The sequence below is a fragment of the Cuculus canorus genome, chromosome 1 (assembly GCF_017976375.1).
Source record: "Cuculus canorus isolate bCucCan1 chromosome 1, bCucCan1.pri, whole genome shotgun sequence".
In the NCBI taxonomy this organism is placed as follows: Eukaryota; Metazoa; Chordata; class Aves; order Cuculiformes; family Cuculidae; genus Cuculus; species Cuculus canorus.
In genome coordinates, this window is record NC_071401.1 from 14057254 (window position 1) to 14073562 (window position 16309).

Here is a 16309-nt window from a genome sequence, read left to right on the forward strand (position 1 = left end):
ATGATCTCAGAATCTCAGAATCACAGAATCACAAGGTTGGAAAGGACCCATTGGATCATCGAGTCCAACCATTCCTAACACTCCCTAAACCATGTCCCTAAGTACTTCATCCACCCGTTCCTTAAACACCTCCAGGGAAGGCGACTCGACCACCTCCCTGGGCAGCCTGTTCCAGTGCCCGATGACTCTTACTGTGAAGAATTTTTTTCTGATATCCAACCTGAACCTCCCCTGACGGAGCTTCAGGCCATTCCCTCTAGTCCTGTCCCCTGTCACTTGGGAGAAGAGGCCAGCTCCCTCCTCTCCACAACCTCCTTTCAGGTAGTTGTAGAGAGTAATAAGGTCTCCCCTCAGCCTCCTCTTCTCCAGGCTAAACAACCCCAGCTCTCTCAGCCGCTCCTCATAAGACTTGTTCTCCAGCCCCCTCACCAGCTTTGTTGCTCTTCTCTGGACACGCTCCAGAGCCTCAACATCCTTCTTGTGGTGAGGGGCCCAGAACTGAACACAGTACTCGAGATGCGGTCTCACCAGTGCTGAGTACAGAGGGAGAATAACCTCCCTGGACCTGCTGGTGACCCCATTTCTGATACAAGCCAAGATGCCATTGGCCTTCTTGGCCACCTGGGCACACTGCTGGCTCATGTTCAGTCGGCTGTCAACCAGCACCCCCAGGTCCTTCTCTTCTGTGCAGCTCTCCAGCCATTCTTCCCCCAGTCTGTAGCGCTGCTTATTATCTCCATTAATATCTGAAATCAATACAATGCTCCAAGCATATACATGATGAAAAGGACTTTGACTCCTCCAGTCAGCCCTAAGCCTTGCACCTGATAGGGAGTACAGACGAAATCTAGCCTGGGGCTGACATCCTGAAGAACACTGCCATTTCTTCCAGGCAGGTATGATTTTGTTTTATTATTTTTTTATTTCACTTTTTCTTTTCTTCGTCCTGTGATTTACTCTGGGGATTTTTATAAAAGACATTTTATAATGAAACACTTTGTTGTTGCTGAACACTTGACACTAAATTTAGTATAATGTGTTTAAACAGCTCTGTGAGGTTTGCAAGAGCCTTGTGAGTTAGTGATTTTGAAAAGGTAAAAATGAAAGTGAAGTTCTGAGGAATCTTTATATATGGACAGAGAAAAAACCCCACTTTGATATATCAGTCTATTATTCCCCCCTTCTGTGTGCTTCTTATTTATATTTCAATTTAAACTAGGTCCAAGCAGGTTTAGATTTCACATTCATTAGTAAAACACACAGGAAAAGGCTCCTGCCACAATGTTGTAGACTTAATTGTGACTTTTGGGTATACTTCTAAAAGGGATATAACGTCACGGAGATTTCTAGGCTTTTTAGAAATATCTGCCTGTTCTGAAACTAAGATAAAAATTAGCATCAGAGGCTCATGGAAATTAAATTTTTAATAGTCTGATTTTTTAAAATTCCGACCCTTAAGGCAAAGTAAATTTTTTTAATTCCTTAAAAAGTAGCAATTTTCTAAAGGGAAATACCATTAAAATATTTTGCTTCAGCATTACCATTTTTGTTTACAGGATCATTTTGAATATTGTGTTTAATTTGGTTAATTTTTACTTTATTATAACATATCTGATTTCATCTACAAGGAAGAGTAACATGCAATTTACAACACAAAACAATTTGCATGTGATTCACTTTGTGTATTAGAGTGCACAATAAAATCCATATTCTGTTATTTCGGTCTAAAGTAAATAAATCAAAATAGGAGAGGCTGACACTTCTGAGGCAGTAAGATAAACTTTTTCCACTGAAAATTACATCAAAATTTATATATAAAGTATATATATTTGATAAAAAATATAGTCATTACTTTTGAAAAACTATTACTACTATTACTACTACTACTACTACAGGTCTAGGAGTACTTACAACCACTCCTGCAGTGATCTTACAAGCTAGATACTATACAAATGTTGGACTAAACATCAGTCCTTAATTTACATGTTTTAAGACCCTTGCCATGTATTTTATTATTTATTTCCTGTAGAGGATATTAGTTGTAAGCTTGCAAATTATATTTCTTTTCTCCTGTTAGTAGTTATCACAGTTCTTTTCCAAATGATTTGTATATTTAAAATATTTGCCGTTATATTTGTACGTTATTGTTCTAGGACACAGATGGTGTTTCATGCCATGAATTTTCATGCCTGTACTTAACATATCAGCTCCTATGACAACTTCTGGCATGATATGACTGAACATCCTGCTGTTTAGTTTACAATAGACTAAATGTGTGAAGCTGAAAGTTTTGTTGATACAAGCAGTCCAGAAAAAGTGCTGGGGAGATTTCTGGATCACAAAATTCAGTATTGTTTAATGAATATAGGGGGATGCAAAGCAAAAATATAATTTTATTAAAAGACAGGCAAGTATCACCAGGAAAGATTAAACTAACTCATGCCAGATTATGTTTTGACAGGGTACGCAGGCTACTGACATACAGGTCAGATAGTCCTCAGTTCAAGGGAACTGAGATTGCACTTCCAACATCGTTTCTAAGTGTCCTAATAACAGATTACTGGCAGTTTGGGGAATTAAAGTCCAGTTTTTCCTAAAGGAAAGACATTTAGTAAAATGAACAGTCTTGCAAATGGCTTGGGGTGACAAAAATCACATGTTTATTCCAAAATCTAAGCTAAGAGTAACAAAAGAATAAGGCAAAATACAGAAGTGTGGGAAACACTGGAAAGGACTTTATTTAAGTCTAGGTAGAAAACATCCATAGACTTTCCTACCCGAGCCCTTCCTCCCAAAGTGCCATTCAAGGTGCAGTCCTGGCTGACACGCCATGCTCTGTCTGCCCGCTCTGTTCGCCATGCTCCTGGTCGCCAGCATCCCCGAGCGCTGCTTTCTGTGGGGATGGAGATTGCTGCCATTACTGCTGGCCCTGCCCGTACCCTGTCAGTCATGGGAGCTGCCGCTTCTTGGCACATCTCCACAAGTCTCAGCCATCACATCACCTACAAGTTCTGCCCTGTCCATAAACAGGTCTAGCAGGCTGCCTTTCCTGGTTGTGTCACTCAGCTGCTGTCAGGAAGTTATCTTCCACAAACTCCAGAAACCTCCTCAACTGCTTTCTCTCTGTTATATTTTATTTCCAGCAGACATCTGGTACGTTGATGTTCCACATGAAGACGAGAGCTACCAATTGTGTGGCTTCTACCAGGCATCCTGGTTGGGTGGTCTGTAGCAGACCCCTGCCATGCTATCTGTCTTGTTGGCCTGCCCTCTGACTCTTACACATAAACACTCAAGCCTATCATCATCACTATTAAACTCTAGACAATCCAAACCCTTCCTAACATACAGAGTTACCCCACTGCTTCTTCTTCCTTGCCTATACCTTCAGAAGTGTTTGTAGCCACCCATCGCATCACTTTAGTTGTGCAAGTCATCCCACCATGTTTCTGTGATGGCAACTAAATAACAGTTTTCCTGCTGTGGTTTTCTAGGGAAAAGGATTCTGAGGGGAGACCTTATCTCTCTTCACAACTACCTGAAAGGAGGTTTCAGTGAAGTGGGTGTTGGTGTCTTCTCCCGAGTAATGAGTGATAAGACAAGAGGAAATGGTCTCAAGTTGTGACAGGGGAGGTTTAGACTAGATCTTAGGAAATATTACTTCACTAAAAGAGCTGTTAAGCACTGGAACAGGATGCCCAAGGAAGTGATTGAATGACTATCCCTGAAGGTATTTAAAATACATGTAGATGTGGTGGTTAGGGACATTGTTTAGTGGTGAACTTGGCAGCGATATGTTAATGGTTGGACTTAGTGTTCCTAAAGGTCTTTGTCAACTTAAATCATGGAATCATAGAATCATGGAATCATAGAATAGTTTGGGTTGGGAGGGACCTTAAATTTTATCTAGTTCTAACCCCCCTGCCGTGGGCAGGGACACCTCCCACTGAATCAGGCTGCCCAAGGCCCCATCCAACCTGCCCTTGAACCCCTCCAGGGATGGGGCATCCACAACTTCCCTGGGCAACCTGTGCCAGTGTCTCACCACTCTCGCAGTGAAGAAATTCTTCCTAATGTCCAGTCTAAATCTGCCTCTCTCCAGTTTATACCCATTGTCCCTAGTCCTATGGCTACAAGCCTTCATAAACAGTCCCTCCCCAGCTTTCTTGTAGCCCATTTCAGGTACTGGAAAGTCACTATAAGATCTCCTTGGAGCTTTCTCTTCTCCAGGCTGAACAACTCCAACTCTCTCAGCCTGTCCTCATATGGGAGGTGCTCCAGTCCTCTGATCATCTTTGTAGCCCAACGATTCTATGTCACTTGCATGTTTACTTAATCGAATCCTGTTGCAAAATTATTCCCTTTTTTATTTCAGCTTTCTCTATAGCCTTTGTTTTTACCCTTCCACTCAGTCCAGAATTTTTAGTTTAAGGTGAGCCTGTTCCTTTTCCCAAATTTCTAGCCAAGTCCCCATCTTTAGAAACCTTTGCAATGCTTTTCTGTCTTTGTTGGCTTTCTCAATGCTGCCCAGTTCAAAGTAATTAGTAAGTTTTATCAGGATTATTTACTGCTTCTTCACATCATTAAGGAAGAAGTTAAATATGATAGATGACAGTGTTTAGCACATCACATGAGTCCATCATCTTTGCACTTGAGCATCTCACAGTCAAAAAGGATCTCAGGCCCTTTGATCATTTTGCCATCTGCTCTTTGGCCAAAACGCTTCAACTCCGTGTTTCTTCAGGAGAGCTCAGTGCTCTAGAATAATTGCATATATTTTTAAATGCCTTCCTAGTCAAAGCCTATCTGCATTGTTGTTGTTTGTAAATATTTTGCAGATGGCTTTCCTTCTAGCACCTAAGAGAAAAATTTCAGTATATAAGCAGCGGCAGTGCCCACATAACATTTCCTTTACTGTCAATGACACCCTTGAAATCATGCTGATTAAAGGGCACTTGACAGGGAGATTCATCTAAATGAGCACAGACTGATCTTCCTGAATGCTCAGAATACTCATTAATCTGCCATGCCAAATGCTAATGCTGATCCTGCAAATGCAGAAACTGGCAAAGTAATGTCAACTGCACTAGAGGATCAGTTCCCCTTTGCTCCATCCCTGTCCCAGGTATTGGCATTTGATGTTACAGAGGAACTTCTTGAACAAAATACATTTGCTCATGAAAAATACGACATGATTCCTACGCATGCTCAAAGTAAATATTATTCTAAAAGGAAATAAAGAGATATCAAGTCTAACACTCCTATTCTTCTACTAATATCATGGAGTAATATGTAGTAGTGGTGTGGAGGAGTAATGTCTTAATAGTCATTTGATGGCCTTTGTGAAACATCTGGCCATTTCAGTCTATGACCAGATAAATCTGCCAACTCGTTTCACTGTTTGGTGTGAAAGAGTTTGGTTTTTTTTCAGTAGTTTTTTTTCAGTAGATGAGTTTGCTATAGAAATATTTTGCTACTCTGATATTGTATGAGTCAATTAGATAATATAGAGAGAAATATTTAATAAAACTATAAATAAGATGTAAGGAATTTGAGTTGAAAATTTTTCCCAACTGACTATTTATTGCAACTTCCATAATTTGTCTAGTTTACTTTTCAGTTTATTATGTCATGAATTACATAAACACACACACATTCCCCCAAAAAAAGAAAAAAAAAAAAAAAAAGAGTTGGAAAAAGTTTTAACTTGAGGCCAGGGACTGATATTGTTGTTGACAAAGAACCAGAAACTCAGAGTCCAAAACTGCCAAAAAATGAAACTGTCTTCAGCTATAACTATTGTATTCCTGAAGGATCTTAGGCTAGATGCAGTAAGAAGTGTGTGGATCTCAGAAGTACATATGGCTGTATTTTGAGGTTCCTGATCCTTGTTATGGGATACTTAGATCCGTATTTGGTGCCCAGATTCTCTGTGTAATATCTGATTAGAGCAACATATTTCAGCACAAGGTTCAGAAATTCAGAAGAGCAAGGCAGATACAGATCACAACATCTTTAACCACTATTGTTTGCTCAGTTTCTCAGGCTGAACCTCATCCTGAAAATAGACTTTTATATTCTCTTTAGACATGGGTAGAGGAGGAGGTCAGTGTTTTTGAGTAATAGCTTAATAAGTACAATATATTCCTAGGACATACCAAAAATTTAGGTCTCATTCCTCCTTAACCTGAGTACATTTAAACTTTTCTTCAAAAAAAGTGCCATATTCATCAGTGTATAGCCTATTTTTCTTGGAAAGAGGGTGGAAAATACATAATACAAAAGAGTTGAGATCACAATCTATCTATCCTATTAAAATGGATATTAAAGCCCTATTAAAATTATCTTTCTGGTCAAAAAATAATTCAGCATGAGTGACTCATTTGAGATAGAGATATCTTATACATACTTGGAGACTTGAATGTGAAGAAGACGATAAATACTCACAATTTCAAATCTAGGCAGCAGTTGCTTAAGGATTTCAAGATTGCATTTTGTTCAAGTATCTAAATTCTAGCTGTCATGCTCTTCCTCAAGCAGAATAAGTAAAGAATAATTAAAAGATTGTTCTAGATATTAGAAAATTATAGATTCTCAAATCATCTGGTTCATCTACCTTGCTGAATCAATTGAAACAGTATTAGGGCTTTAATTGTTCTCTTCGAAAAATTTGGTATATATATAAGGTTTCGACAAACTGAAATGAGGTAGCACTGTATATCTTGAAAAAGAAACTAAAGAAAGAGCTCAGCCAACCTAATTTCACTTCTGCCAAAAAATATTTTTTTTTTTAAGAAATGGGGAATTTCATTCTGGCATCACAAAGAAATGACAATCTACGCTCTCCAGAAATAAATCATATCAAGTTAGCCTAGCATCCAGTTCTGTATCTTAAAATCATTGGATTTTTTATTATCACATATGTATCATAGAATCATAGAATCACCAGGTTGGAAAGGACCCACTGGATCATTGAGTCCAACCTTGTACATTCTTAAAAGCACACTAAGAAGATATGTATCTAGACTTCCTAATGTTATCAGCACAACTGACTTTAAAACCTTATTCAAACACTATTTCTCACTTTTTAGCTTTCCAACAGGAGAGAGAAGCTCAATGGCCTGCTTAGAGATCTGCCTTCAATCCATTGTTAACTGATAGTTGCAACATTGATTTGAATTATGATAGAGTATGATTATTAATTTTGTAAACCGCACTACGCTGGGTGAAGCTGCTCCTAGAAAAGAATAATATGCTGTTTAAATACTGGATGTAGTATGATTGACTGAGAAGCAGTTCTGCAGAAAATAAGACCTAGAAGATTAGAACAGATCGCAAGCTAAACTTGAGTAAACAGTGTAGATCCATTGTTAAAAAGGTAAATATCATATTGAAAGTAAGCAAAGAGGTAATAAGTTTTAGAGATTTGACACAATCTTTCAGTTCTACTCTGCTTAGGCGTGGTACAAGATGGAAAAGCACCATATCTTCAAAAAAATCTGCATATCATCCTGGATGGACAACATGAACTTATTAGAGACCAACCACGAGAAAACCACGAATACAAAAAGATGTGTAGAAAACAGGATTGTTAGATTAAAACTGAACTGAAAGGAAATTAAGTAGAGACAACATAGTTGTCTTCAAAACTGTTAAAGACTTCTGAAAACATTAATTCGAGAAGCTTTCTTCATATTTGACAGGAAAAGATATAATAAGCTTAAATTGAAAGAGAACATGGAAGAACAAGTTAAGAACTAGGGAAGGAAAACTTATGAAATGACCAGATGGGCTTGGGACAGATTGTCCAAGGTAGCCATGAAATCTCCACTACTGTACATACCTTCTAAAACAAATAATCATTCTATAATTGTTTCATAAATAACTATTGTTCTGCTCTAGGGCACCTTAGCCTGATATTTGGGTGATATTCTTGCCTTCAGCCCTAGTTTATTACTATATTTTCCTTCTTCAGTTTCTGCATGCAAAAACTGAGGATGGTAGAGTCCTGCTTGATAATAACTTCTGAAGTTACAATTCAAAACTCACCTGCACCCCTAACATATTAAAATGAATTTTTTAAGTATTCTAAGATGCAATCTTTGTTATCTGCCAAAAGGAGACAAATACTCAACATGTCCCTAAAATCAGACTACCTCCAAAAAATAGTTAGTCATACAGTATAGGCCTTCTCATCCTACACAGTATGCTTCAAGAATGATTAATATGCCCCAAGAAACTTCATATTATCCCCTTTAAAATCTTTTGACAAGCACCCCTGGGAAATGCAGTCATACATCTGCCTTCCAGTTACTACTCTGAATATTCATGGATTCCTGATAGACCTTGCTGCTCTCAGAGTTCAGATTGGGAGAGTCATGAAAGGCAGTCTTGTCCCAAGTAAGTGGACCGAATATGAATATGTCTTGTCGGTTAAAGTGAAATTAAGATGCTCTTTTTGGAGTAGCCTTACCACCATCTACAATTAGTGTGGGTGAATATTAGATTTTATTATTAAAACAGATGTTAGACATACAGAGAGATTGTGGCTATAATAAACACTATGTGATTACCATTACGCCTAAGCAAATGTGAGGTTTTGTAAGACAAAATTATCAGATTTCATTCAGTCTGTTCAACCTAAAAGTGGTCTTCATTGTTGTTTCCATCTGTTTCTCTTAATCTATTATACATTTATTCTCACACCACCACTGTCAGGAAAAAGGTTTTTACCACTATATCACATATGAAGAGATAGGGCAGAAAGAGAGGGACTTTGTGGGAGCTACGCCAAGTATATGGAAGATTAATTGGAACTAAGATAAAGCATGAAGCTGGTACCAAGCATATCAAAATAAACACGATTAAAAGACCAAGTGTTCCAAACAAGAATCTTGAGTGTGTGAGAAAGACAGGCAAAAAAACCTGCCTGGGAATATGAGTATGGGTGTAAAATAGACAAACCAAAGTATCCTGTTTGTCGTCTTAGTTTGGGAACCAAAGAGCTGTACAAATCTGCTTGAAAGAGAGAAGCCAGTGTACTTTCTTAATTTGACTTCTGTATGCCATGCTGAATAAAAGAATATGGTTAGAGAAAACTATGAGGTCTGCATCTCCTTTATTACCACAGAACTTACCAGAAAACTCAAAAGAGTAATTGAAAGTCTTGAGAATCCATCTAATCCTTGAATTATGCTCCCTTTTGCTGTATGGCTTCTTGTAGTGCTCATTGAATACACCAGCAGAATAGGACATCCAGTGTATTTCAGAAAAGACCACTTGTAAACTATAGCAGATTTAAGAATTAATATTACATGAAGGTACGTTACAGCTCATGAATGTACAAAAGCATGATGTTTTTAACTTGTAGAAGGGGCCAACTCTTTTAAGTATTATAATAATTCATAGCTTAAGCCAGAACTGAGACTGAGTCCAAATACTAGTGAAGAAACTCCAGGCAGTTTCATTCATTGGAAATTCTTTACACCCACAATGAAGTATACAGGAACATAGACTGAAGTGTTCCCGTTGCAAAGCCCTCTCCTTTCCAACACAGCATTCATCTCCTGAAAGGAACAACCCCGAGTCCAATAGTGTCAGTCTCATATATCTTCATTTCTTTCTGAAAACCAAACAAGAAAAGAGAAGTATCAACCTAAACGAAAACTAAAGAAAAGCTAAGAGTATCCCTGGAGTTCACTAGGAACTGTGCTTTCATTAATGATTTAATTTTCAAATGAAATGATACAAGAAATACCTAAGGGAAATGTCTTAGAGTCAGGTAGATAGAAAGAGCTATTTTACAAACAGGAAGAACAGAAAAATTGTAATCTCTCCAGTCTCAAAACCAGGAGAGCAGTCAGAGATGACAGCATGTTTCTTCAAAAGCTGCCAAGCTTAAAATCCTTTAGCGACATTAGCATCACGGAGGACTTCAAACATTGCTCAGTGCACAAGGCCACAAAGCTGCAGATGTGCCAGTTAGCAGCATGGATCAAAGGAAGCATACAGAAAAGGCTGTTTCCAGACTCTTTCCTTTTCTCACATAAAACTATATTTAAATGAGTTTTTCTTTTAGAATTATGAAGTGATAATTTAAAAATAAACAGAAGTGAGGTGTATTAAACTGTGAAAATAGGTCATAATTTTCTGAAGAGGAATGAATTTATTATTTAAAAATAACCAAGAGAAGATGAGACAGAGAAGAGAAAATTTAGTATCAAAGTGATGCTTTTGAACTCTGTTAGATTAGGAGATAATGAACAGGCATATTAAATTTAATTTAGTACAGTTGCATTTGGTATAGATTCTATGTTACTTCACTAAAATAATTTAAAAATTAGTTATTTAAACTTATTTAGTTATTAGTTATTTATGAGTGGAACTGTTCCAAATACCTTTGAATGAAAACTTCTGTTTGGAAAATACCTAGCAGCTGAAACTCAAAAAACTCACAAAAAAGACCTTCATTAATTTCTTAATTAAACATGCTGAAATTATTTTTAAGTGTCAAAATTTGTCAGTTAATTATATTTTTAGTAAAAATAAACTAGTTTCCTGATTCAAAATATATATTTCCGGTTTATTTTACACTCTGGAAGGCAATATGAAACTTTTACGAAGTGATAAAAAGGTCAATATCAAAATTAAACATTACAAGATCATTTCAATAAATTATTTTAATCAGATTTAGTTGAATTTTAGGAGGACTAGAAGTGAGGTTGTTTGGTTAGCTAATATTGTTATGCCTATAAAAATGCTTCTTGTCCATAAATACAGAAAATTGAAATCTTAAAACTGTTCACCAGAGAAATAAGTTTATAGTATGATGCTGTGGTAACTAATGCCTCTTTATACTGACACACCTTGAATTACAGTATATTCATCTATCAAACCACCAGGGATATAGGCAATCCTTTCAGATCTGAGTTTTATGAACACTTCACGAAAGATAAATGCTGTTTGAAGAGCTTTCAGTTTGAATAGAAAAGATGAACATTCAAGGAAATAGATATATGAGCTCTCCATGACCGTATAGATAGCTAAGGACAGAGTCTTAACTGCAGTCATCAGTGGTTTATAGCCCTTCTAAGGCTTTAGCTGTTAGATCATGACCTCTGAATCACTTTGAGATTATCGGTACTCAAGGAATACAGGTACAGAAAATTTGAAGATGGAGTAGGTAATCTCTTAAATTAACCACTGAGGGAATTTTTGCTTTGTGCCGCTCTCTGCTGTTTCTAGTTCTCCGATACCTCTCCAAGCCCAGTAAATATTGCCCGGCTGCTTTGCTTGATATTACTTTGGAGAAACCTTCCCTTGACATGATCCCTTGTTTCTGCATGAGGAGTAACAGATGGACCTTCTTGCCAACTCCTGTCAAAGAGGGTAACCTCACAACAAAGCAATTATTGTGGGAGAACTAATTGCATGTCACAGGTTATATTATCTTTAAGAGATCTTCAATCTTGGCTGCATGTTGTGCCACAGTTCTGCAGCAGCCCTACAAAGCAGCTTCATAATGGCTGTTTCAATGTGCGACTCCACATGAGGCATGAAGCTGGAGATACAACATGGTGTTATGCTGACAAAAGACTAGTGGGACTTGTCCTGGGTTGATGTCCTTTCACAACAGCAGCATTTGACTACCTGTATTCCAAATGTTAAAGATCTGTTTAGAAAAAAATAGTAGTATCCTTGCAAATGTATGCGTGTACATATATAATTACATGTGTGTGCATATATATGTGTACACTGTCCATGACATTCAGACTTTCAGATTGCATATCTTATGAGGAAAGAGCTCCAAGACATTGAAGGTGCTATCTAGCACTCAAGATAATTAAAAGGGAACAGCCTGGTTTCTGAGGGATTATTAAGGAAAAGCTCTGGCTGGAGATATCTAAGTGGAACATATTTTGAGGAAATACTCTCATTTATATTATTTTTTTAATGGACTGATTTAAAAGTGACCTTTTAATTTTTTTGTTGTTGCTGTTTTGTACATATAAACTTAGTATAGAAACTGAAATACCATTCTAAAATAATTTAAATAAAATATTTTGATTAAATTAAAACAGGATAACGTCCTTTTTTTAGCACACAGAGGAACCCCCAGAATTTCAGGCACATGTAATTTGATTTAATTTGGGTTTTGTCCTTTAGAATGAATAACACTCTGTTGTCCCAATTGAGTTGCAGACAGAATTGTATGAGGAAGGCTGTAATTTTCGTAATGCTGTATCAGTGGCAGGCAGTTGCTGTAGCTGCTCAAGAGATTTGGTATTATGTCCCTATTCTTAGTAGTGATGAAGCTTTTAAAAGCTCATACAGTCACAGCACTTAAATGTGGACAGTATCTAGTAGGTAATGGAGGTAGTAGGTACTATTGGTGTTTTACCATGATTAATCTGAATTGTAACACACAAAGAGACTTCCAATGTTTCCATTTGAGAAACTATTCTGCAGCCCCATATCTTTGACTGTCAGGAAGGCCATCCTGGTAATCAACCAATGTGTTGCCTTTCATAAATAAGTTCTACTACTCCCACATGTATTTTCAGAATGATACCTACTTAGATTCTTTTTAGGCATTTCTGGCAAAGTTCATTCTATTGATGCTAATGAAAGATAATTAAAAAATAAAGTTCTATATTCCCTTTATATCTTGTAAAAAATCCACTGAGATTTTTAACCTGATTTGACTTCTTTTCTGTGGCTCTGATACAGCATAGAATATTATTCTGTGTTTTGCTCTTCCTTGGCTCTAAAAATGGGAGTAGTATTTCCGCTTAAATAAATACGCTTTTTGATAGGTAGGATTATTGCCAGATGAATGAATGATGTAATGCATTACCTCAATTTCACTTGAGCCTTCTCTTCTTTTACTTTGTGATTTTTCACTGCCTCCTGCCCAAAGAAATTTTACATCCCAAATCTCCCCTAAGGATTGATTCTCAACTATATTCAGTGAAATTCTCTAATAAAACAAACAATTATTTGATAAAAATTTGCATGTGCAGCTAATGATAAAAAAAGCTCTAATATTGAAAAAAAAATGTGTCACACCCCAAAAATCCCCGAGCAGGAGAAAATAGAGTTCGTTATTCCATTTGGCTGTAAGGACTTTTTATCTCATATTGATAGCCTCTAGTGCAATAGAGCAGATGTCAGTGAATTTTGTTCATTATTTTAAGATTAAAAACCTCTCTGTTTTGCTGTGCAATGCAGATAAGTTGTTAATAGTTTATGTTCAGATAGTTTAATTGCCTCAATTGCTGGGCAGGAGAAGCAGGAAGAGAAGCCTGCAGTTTGCCTGACCCTTTTCTATCAGATTGAAGTATTATTATGTACTGTACTATATTAAGCTTCATGTGGAAAAAAAGCACAATCTGTTCTTTTTAAGCTTCTTAATAGTTTTTAGTTCTGACTCATTGGAACTAACAGATTGTTATAGTTAAGAGTGTAGGTGGGGATGCATAATCTTGAGTTTTGAATAAAATTCGAACTCTGAAGTAGGGATAAGTCTTTTGCATGATGATGTAATCAATTTTTTTTTAAACAAGCAGAAACATGGAAGTAGCTTTTGAACTGGGCTTAGTGCCAGAAGTTCAGGTAGGCAACATAAAGGATTCAGTCCAGCATTTTAAAAGAACCCAGCTGCAAGTTGTTGCCATGAGTACAGGACGTATTTACAAAAGCCATCAACAGCTAACAGCTCTGATCATGCCACCAACAAACTTTCAAGAGGAGATGAATCTCCAGTAAGAAATAGTGATACCTTCTCCAGCAGAACCAGTCACAGTGTAGAGGTGCCCATTTCCAAATGCTAAAATTGAAATAGTTTTATTTGTACTACTATGGAAACGTCACTGTTCAAGAATCAAATGTCCATGAGGAGCCCCGTTCTGTACAGAAAGCAAGGAGTTGCTCTTCCACTGTTATCCTCACATCTCATCCTTGAGGAAATGATGTGAACTAACTGCCCCAGTTTTGCACTCCCATTCCCTTAGTGCTATATGCATGTACAGATTTTCCACAGAAAAAAGGTAGCTCCCAAGAAATCCAACATAATATGTGGTGCAAAGAAATTTAGCAGAAAAAGAGTTTATTTTTCCAGCAAGGAGTGTTCATTATCCCTACAGTATAGCTCAAATTAAATATACATACCTCATCAAACTTCTTGCACAACAGGGGAATTCACTATGAATAATTAATTAAGTAGAGTTTAATCAGCAATGATCATGACAAGAGCTCCACTGGTGTATTTGTGTGAGCATCTTGAAGCAAATCTGCTCTCTATTTTCATCAAATCTCTCTTGAGCTCATGCCATAAAGCTATAGTTTTCCCAGTTGGACAACCCAGTCATTCCCAGATTTGGACTGCCAGGATGTTTTCCTTGCAAATATTAAGAACGTTTTTCTAGGTGGCCTTGATAGTTTAAATTTTGCTCTCATTTCGGATGACACATTGCTTTCTGTAAGGTTTCACAAAATGTCCCTGTCTTGATACATGATTTGACTGTGGTGTTTTTGACAGAGCAGCCTTTATTTGACTGGAAAAAGAGTTAATGCACTTCATGTTCATAGTAAAACCTACTATTTTTCAGTACTGTAATTAAATCTATTCTCAGCTTTGTAGCGAGCATCAGGGTAACAGTTTGTAAATTTGTAACACTTTCAAATGAAGAGGGCAGTATCTGGAATATTGAAGAAATCTAGTTCTGTAAGTCAGCTAGTCCTGGCCGTGAACTTTCCGTTAATAATCTTTTGACAGAAGATGAAGCCTTCAGAATTTCAGTCTCTTTCAGATATACTACAGAAAAGCTATTCTTCAAACTTCATAATTCTATAACAAAGTTTGATATGATTTCTTTCACTTTTTATTTTCTGTTAGGAAAAAAATAAACCAGAATATTTAATATTAATCAGGTTGGCTTACAAGCGAATGAGTTTAAACAAAGTGGTGTATGTTCTGTCAAACAGCTGAATTTTATTTTAGATAGCCTCAGGGACTGGTGGGAGTTATATGTGACTGACCCCCACCTTAAACTCAGTCTGACTTCTGAGGCTATAGCACGTGTTTCATGGGGCACCACATTTTCAGCCTCTAGCTAAACTGCTTCCATGTATCACAGGAATCACTTGATGCTCATATATCACAGGGAACATGACTTGCCCTAGGAGTGTGACACACGGGGAAACACTGGGCACCTTATTTACAGCTGCCAGGAGGCATTACAACACATGACTTTAAAAGTCATATGTCATCTTATCCAGGGACAATTTGCATAGTAATGGCCTTTCCATCAGGCCTGATCACAGCAGGGAGGGCACTGAAAGTGATATTAGCTGAGGGGATCTTCATTCAGGTTACCATTCTGGCTGGGTACCGTTTGCAAAGTTCAAGGTCTCAGTGATTCGTTCCTGATGTGAAATGAAGGTAATGGTATTTCCTCTCTTCTGCTCTTTGCCTTCTTTGGTTATTCAGAGAACAAGATCTTCAAGCTGGAGACTGTTTTCCACATTCATGTATGGTGCTGAGCCTAATATAGCCTCTCAACTCTGGTACCAGAGCCACAGAGACAATTCCGCAGGTGGGCAAGCTGAATACTTGGTGGCTCCAAAGTCAGAGTCACAAACCCAGATGACAGCTAAGATCCAGTTGTCTGATTTTACTGCTTCACATGAGTTTTCACTGTCAGTGCTCTTATATACACGTAACTATCCTGGTAAAAGAAAGTGTTTTCCTTACAGGTTCTTCCACTTGCAAACTAACAGAAATTAGAAGAGGTTCAGCAGTTTTTGGGAACAATATTACTTTAACACTCTCAGTCTTATGAATTTAGTGACTGTGTTTCCATGGAATATTATGGAGGGTTAAGTCAATATTTTAGAGAAAGATTTCCTGCCTCTAAGGCTTGCTTATTTAAATGAAACATGAAACAGATTTAGACAGCCAGATGGAGGAGCACAGGGAACCAGAAAGACAATCCTCATCAGGATGATTGTCAGTGGTATCAGTATACCCACTGTTTAAGCATTATGGCTTTTATGTAGGCCTGACAGTGATGAATTTTCATAGTGAGAGAGAATAAATAACAATAAATATATCTATCTGTTAATATTTATTACCAGTTTATTCCACAGGAAAAGAATAAAATGAAAGAAAATACAATTTTTTTTCCTGCTGAGTAGGTAGACTATTAGTTTAAAAAATCCACACAGAAGTACAATTAGTCCATCTGTGATCTCTGTAATGCAAATCCTCAATCTTTCTACTCACTCTCCTGAATCACCAGAAGTTGTT

General features: G+C 37.2%; 1 protein-coding gene across 4 annotated transcripts in view; it reads left to right on the forward strand.

Moving 5' to 3' along the window:
- The window catches only part of GRM5 (glutamate metabotropic receptor 5), a 259071-nt gene that overhangs the window by 99490 nt on the left and 143272 nt on the right, over positions 1 to 16309 (forward strand). The window lies entirely within an intron of this gene.